The sequence below is a fragment of the Furipterus horrens genome, unplaced genomic scaffold, assembly GCF_987537825.1.
Source record: "Furipterus horrens unplaced genomic scaffold, mFurHor1.1.pri manual_scaffold_7, whole genome shotgun sequence".
NCBI classification, from domain to species: Eukaryota; Metazoa; Chordata; class Mammalia; order Chiroptera; family Furipteridae; genus Furipterus; species Furipterus horrens.
In genome coordinates this window covers 36,718,537-36,725,000 of record NW_028327177.1, presented here as the reverse complement: position 1 = coordinate 36,725,000, position 6,464 = coordinate 36,718,537, and the positions used below count along the sequence as shown (strand labels likewise).

Here is a 6,464-nt window from a genome sequence, read left to right as displayed (position 1 = left end):
ATCTGTATAAGAAGCTTCACGCATTCCCATCCTATCAGATGGGGTATCTGATAGGTGATCAGAACTTTTCCTTGACTAATACTTAGATCACAGATAACTTCAGAGTCAACCTGAGACACAATTTTAAGAATAAGGTATTTCATCAGAATTAGGGGAACCTTATTCTCTATTACTATTTATGTCAAAGCAGGTGTTGGAGAACTGGTGGTAGCAAAGGTAACATAAAGAGGAGAAATCTCATGCAACCATTTGGTCTTACTCTGTCCAAGATAAAACATGGCCATCACAAAAGATGGGCTTCTAAGCTGTTGGTATCTTCTCAATTCTTGTAAGTAAGGCATGGTTTACCTAAAAAATAACGCTGAATAGAATTGAGTTACATCCAAAGTAAAGACAGCACAAATTATGAGAGCCCACCCTTGCTGAGTTCATCCTCCCTGTACAGCAGATTCTACTCTAGTCACACTAACTTCGGGGACTCAGCAGCATCGCCTATCCACAGACCCATGGCACAGGGCCGCCTGTGACAGCCAGGATGCTGCAGACCCCCGTTCCCTCGCTCCCCACTAAGTGAGAGGAGTGCTCTCAGCCTCACTGATCATTTGTTTACTGCTCTAAGTCGGGATTCTTGGCCAATGGGCAGCACAAGGGGGAACCATGGTGTCTTAAGTGCGTTAAATCTTCATATTAGCCCCCTGGCTTGGTCAATCTTTATGGTGACTTTGTTCTCTTTTTTCCAAGCATGACAAACAAGTGGTTTTTCTTTTTCACTTTAATGATTCTTTAAACAAAAAGGGGTAGTTTAGGACTTTCTTCAAGGTTGATAGGTGTGTCTGTTTAATTAGGTTTTTATTATACTGTATTGGCTTCCCTGAAAAGAAATTACAAGCAGCAAACAGGTGATAATAGAACAAGACTGGAAGAAACAATAACCAAGGGGGGACATCAGTGTGGCAGCAGTTGACCACAGGCAGTTTAGGGATTAAATGCCGCTTGCATCCTCCTTGGCCACCACTCTACTAGTGATAAAGTGGATGTGGACATTTATGTGCCAGTTATGTGTGTGCATAGGCTATGTATGTAGATACAGACCCCGCTAAATGCCATCTGTGGAGGATGAAGGCTGGTGAGCTCAGTCTAGACAAAGATCAGTGAAGCTCAGAGTACGGGTTTACAAGGGTTGGTCGGTTACCATGGAAACTAATTGGCGCTAATAAGTAAAGGGACATTTTAGCGGTGGGAACAGAATAGGAGGGGCTATTTTTCAATATCAGCGTTATCTAAATTAATCTTTCATTTTTAGGAGTATCCTTACTTAATTCCCATGTTAAAGCTCTTCCTTCCGCACGCAACCTCACCCTGATCAACAAGCATTACATTCAAATGCCGAATATCGTCTTTTAGAATGCGCTGTATTTCACGTTTAGATCTTTCAAGACAGAATCAATTTCACTTTTTTTTCCTTGAAAAATAAACTGTTTGCAGATGGCAAGGAGAAAGGAAGGGAGGTAATGGAAAATTCTTAACTTCTACACTGACACTCTGCTGAGCACTGAAGCTGGCTACAGGGAGAGGGGAGCTGGGACCTTATCCTACAGCACCAGCTTCAGGTTTTTGTTTGAGTTGATTTTCCCTAACAAAAGCATTTCAGAACATCAACCAAAAAAAAGAGTGCTGTTGTGGCCTCATTTTACAAAGGTAATGTTTATATACACTGCAGAGAGGAAGAATTAAGATCATAGCAAGTGAGCAGTAGCTATTGCTCAACTTGTACTTTTTAAAAACATGTTTTAAGTAGAACAAATAGCTGAAGTTCTCAGTCAAAGAGAAGTAGTGACTGAGATTTAATGAAAAGATTTACAATTAAGTTAGAAGCAAAGTGTGTTAAAAAGCACTTTCAACAACAATGTGGGTCAGAGCCGAGGACACTTGGGAAATGTCTTTTAAAAGGTGTGTTACAAGAACAGAGTTGATAAAACATGATTCAACACCTTCACAGTTTCTTAGGTTTTACTTTTGTAACTCAATTTCCAGTTTAAGAGAATGCAAACTACCTTAATAATGTCTCCGGGGTCTTCAAAATCTATGCAGTTGAGGTAATCCAGATTTCCAGACGTGAGTCTGGTTGGAATAACCAAAAAATAAAAAAATAAAAAATAAATTTTAATGAAAAAAATTACCTTACAATAATTGGCACAATTAAAAATTTTATGGTGCCCAAGGGAAGTTTTAGCCCCGTGGTGCTCCGTGCCATTGCTGAATGTCTCTGTGTTGATTATGTATCTGGATTTAGCTGATTAATTGTAGTGGTTGCATGAATATACTACATATTGTGAAACGGACGCCTCATAATCATTGCTGGAAAGAAACTGACTAAATGAATCAAGGCTCCAGCCTCTTATTCTGTTTTTCTCTCCTTCTTCCCTACAACGCAGTGACAGGAAAAATTCACTGTCTGAAAATTACAGTTCTCTAATCCTGTGCTTCAAAAAATGGCACCAGGAGACACAAAAATTCATGAAAAAAAAAAAAAAAAACATGATAATCAAGTCCATTTTGCTGGATATGGAAATAATTCTGTTTGTGCTACTGGAGCTCCAAGTATTAGATATCTATCTATTCATAGTCTAGATTTTAATGCTTTGAGAAGGTTTAAAACTGGGGCCTTTTAATCCAGGGTCCCGCTCCCAGTTCAAAGAAACTAAAAATTTTAATTGTTGACTTCTCACACACATGGTCAAAGAGTTGATAATATTTCAAATTCCTGATTTTCAAAATTCCTTAGAAGTCTGATCAAATTTTTAAAAGGTGAGATTTGCAGCAATTAGTAGACTTTGAGATATCTCCTAAAAGTGGTGTAACAAGTATAGCCATTTTTCTGGTTCAGACTGCTATCACATTAATTAGTTCTATAAAGCCATTTAGAGGAGAGAGAAAGAGAGAGGAAAAGAGAGAGAAAGAGAGAGAGAAAATGCACGTAAGAAGGAGGTATTGAAATGACCCCAAACTGAAAACATTTCAAAGCAAAATTGTTAATGAGCTGTTTGAGCGATACGGACATTATAAGTGCAATTAACTAGAAGCCAATAAAAATAATCAATGACAGAGTGCAGCCCTCTGGTACCAAGTGCTTTTACAAAGAGATGTCTGTGAAAACAGCAAGTGATTTAAAAAGCCACCTCTCTCTATGGGTGCGCATGCTGTTTTGCACGCGTAGAAACTAAAATGATTTTCATTGACTGTTTCTGAGGTTCCGCCTGTGGCAAACAGTGAAGCCGTATGTGGGAACAGAGAAGTTTCTGCTCTGCGCTGCACTCCCACCCCTGCCTCCCAAGGAATGCTGGAGGCAGCCACCAACCATCTAATCAAAGGAAGGTAGCAGTTCAGATTTCAAAATGTAGATGTCACATTTCAATGCAAACTGCTCCTACATTAGCACTTTATCAGGGTGTCAAAAATAAATCTTTTATTTCGGGGGCGGGGAGGGAGTGCTCGCTGAGGAAGAAGATTGCCGTCACTGGGTTGGCAGGAAAATATTTTGTGTGTTTCTGTGCCTCCTTCGAGGGTCCCAAACGTCCCCCGGGGGCTCAGGGAGTTGAGAAAAGTAACGCACAACTGGCCACCAGGAGAATCCATGTCCTCCACCTTCTCCCTAGCACCTCCCACTTCTCTTTTTATAGCAGTCCTTTCTCTGAGCAAATCTCAGGTTACTTGACCGGGAGTTCTCAGACCTCCAGTTTCAGCCCTGCCCTCAGCCTCCCGTCGGTGAGAGACACCAGCCCCAGCAATTGGATTGGGCAGCCCGTCTTGACACACCACTGTGCTGAGTGCTTGAGGACGTGTTTCACCAGATGGTTGGGGTTAGTGTGTGTCATCACGTTCGAGTGGGGATTAGGAGCAGGAAGGCTGCCTTGCTGGAGCTGTGTGGTCTTCTCCAAGTGAGAGTTGCAAGCATCAGAACGACTTTGCCTGTGGAACAAGAGGAGGGATTCATTTTCTGCAGCCCCAAGAAAAGCAGGGGTTTTTTTTCCAGGTAAAGTCAAAGAATGCATCTCTCTCTCTCTCTCTCTCTCTCTCTCTCTCTCTCTCTCTCTCTCTCTCTCTCTCTCTCGTTTGAATGGAATGCTAGCTAGCACAGCACACTTGTCAAAGGCAGTTATTACTATCTTCTCAATGCTGCTATTGTACAGCTGACAGATAACAGTGAATTTCGCTTGGTGCTTGGCTCTCTTTGTAGAACTAACACTCCTCCTGCCTTGCTCTTGAAGGTGTAGCTGCGAAAATGCCTTTTGGAGCCGTGTTTCGACCCTTTAACATCTTTGTTACATCCTAGACATTGTTTAAAAAGGATGGGTAAGGCCGAGAATGCCTTTATTTTCGCTTTCAAAATTAAAATTCACTTTCAAACTGTTGCATTTTACTACTCCATTTATAAAGATTCTTGCCAGGGTCTATTCCTGAGTAGCTGGCAGAGATGAAATGCTTTCTTAACCGATTTTTGCAATGTTGATCATGTCTGATTTACAATGGACCAAAGTGTTTTTAAACAATTTTGGAGATGGGCTCCAAAGTTTGGAAACTCCTTAAGGGCAGCGGCGGTCCTCTGAGCAGCTGATAGAATAGCTTGAAAACAAAAATGCTTAGAGCTAGAAGAGAAACAGAAGAGGAGGAAGTAGGAACATGCTCTTTAACTCAGCCCTCAGCAGCCGCAGGGGAGCAGTGGGCGGTAATTCATTTGCAGATCTGTTTGTGAAAGTTTTACAAGTCATTGAAAACTAAAGCAGCATCTCTGTAATGGATCATTAAAGTCGCTACATTTATGGGTTTTAAACAGGCTATCTGAAGTGTTAATTAAATGTAAATAGATTTTCTGGCTTGGTTATAAACAAACGCTTTTTTAAAAAAATAAAAAAGGTTTTAATTATAAATTAGTCATTGGAAATTAATGTTGATCCGGTGCCTGAGCAACATAAAATGAGTTGTCATCATACATGTGAGGAGCCCGTAACGGAACCACTCTGCCCAAGGCACCCACCAAAATGAAATCAAACTGAATACAACAATGGGTGTATGTTTAGCTTCGGTGTAAAAAGGCCTTTCGAATGGATGCCCTGTTTTTACAGGGATCAAAAATTAAATTTCCAGCTTCCAAATGTTTACTCAGGCTAGTTAAGTCAGTGAGTTACTCCTTTTGCACCCGAACCGACTTGGCTTCCCACATCAATATTCATATACCTGTGGCGCTCACGATTCTGGCTCCCACTGGACGTTCACATTTGGTTGAGAAACCCAACACTATTGTCACTCGCCGCAGGTGAAGAGATTCAATGAATAATACTGTATATAAGCTTTTCTGAAACAGGAGCTGGTTAATAGGTTGTGCAACAGGATTTATGGCTCGTGCTTTGTGATTTTTATATTCATCTGAATAAAGATGCCCGTAAAGTTATGTTTCAAGTTGCATTATATACATTTTTTACAACAAGACAGGTGGTATGTTTAATGATTCAAACAATATTTTAGTGATTCAGAATGTTCTCTGGTTATGGTCTTAGACATTCAGTGAGAAAATATCCTCATAAATAACATGCAGTTATTAAGACTGAACATTATCCGATTTCCAATATTACATAACCAAAATAGGACTAACATTAGCTTCAGCTTTTGGAATTCCAGTCATTCCATTTTTGCTTTACAGTGGAACTGGGATTTTTTTTAAAAAGGCAGAAAGGCCAACCACTGGCCCATGCTTTGTAAGGCTTAGATCTATACACATGGCATGTCACAGGTGCAGTGCTGACGAGCAATGCCATTTTTCACTATCGCAGAAATGTTTCAGGAGAGAGTAAAGTTCCTCCTCACAGATGGGCTTCTCCATGAGATGCGGCGTGATGACATCGGACAAAGGCTAGTCACTGGTTAGCCACTGGAGCCCCACAAGCATGTGTTGCTCATGTCACAGACTGTCCACCAGGCTGCCTGCCTGGGATTCTGACAGTATGGGAGACTCTCACCCCACCCCCGCCCGTCCCAAGTCAATTATTAGCAGGACTAGGAAGATGGAAACGAGGAAGGAAGTGTTGAAGAATAATAAATTCACACCTTAAGAAGGCAAAGGTGCATGTAAGTCCCCCTACTATGAAGTCACTGAGCAAAACTGAGTCTGCTTAAAAGACAGTTGCCCAGAGGGCAATCCCAGTCTCTTGTCAAATTCTGAATCTACTGTTCCAGATGGTAAACATTCAGAGACATATTTATGGTGACTTCTACATACCTCAGTTTGACATTTGGTTTCTTCCTGACAGCACTTGGGCTGGTAACACACATGAATTTCCCATCAGTATTCTAACAGCTGTAAAAGTGTTTAAGCACCAGGGATCTCCGGCTCAGGGAAGTGAAGAATAACTGGGGTGCCGATCTCAATTTGCACTGTTGATGCATCCCGCTCTCGTGGCATGCAATAA

At 41.2% G+C, this 6,464-nt stretch overlaps 1 protein-coding gene across 1 annotated transcript in view; it reads left to right on the top strand.

The window, feature by feature from the left end:
* Positions 1 to 3,743: 3,743 nt before the first annotated feature.
* SULF1 (sulfatase 1) overlaps positions 3,744 to 6,464 on the top strand; it is a 153,182-nt gene continuing 150,461 nt past the window's right edge. The window contains exon 1 of the mRNA XM_090283593.1: positions 3,744 to 4,033. The gene's annotated coding sequence lies outside the window, so the exon portion shown is untranslated. The remainder of the gene's footprint in view (positions 4,034 to 6,464) is intronic.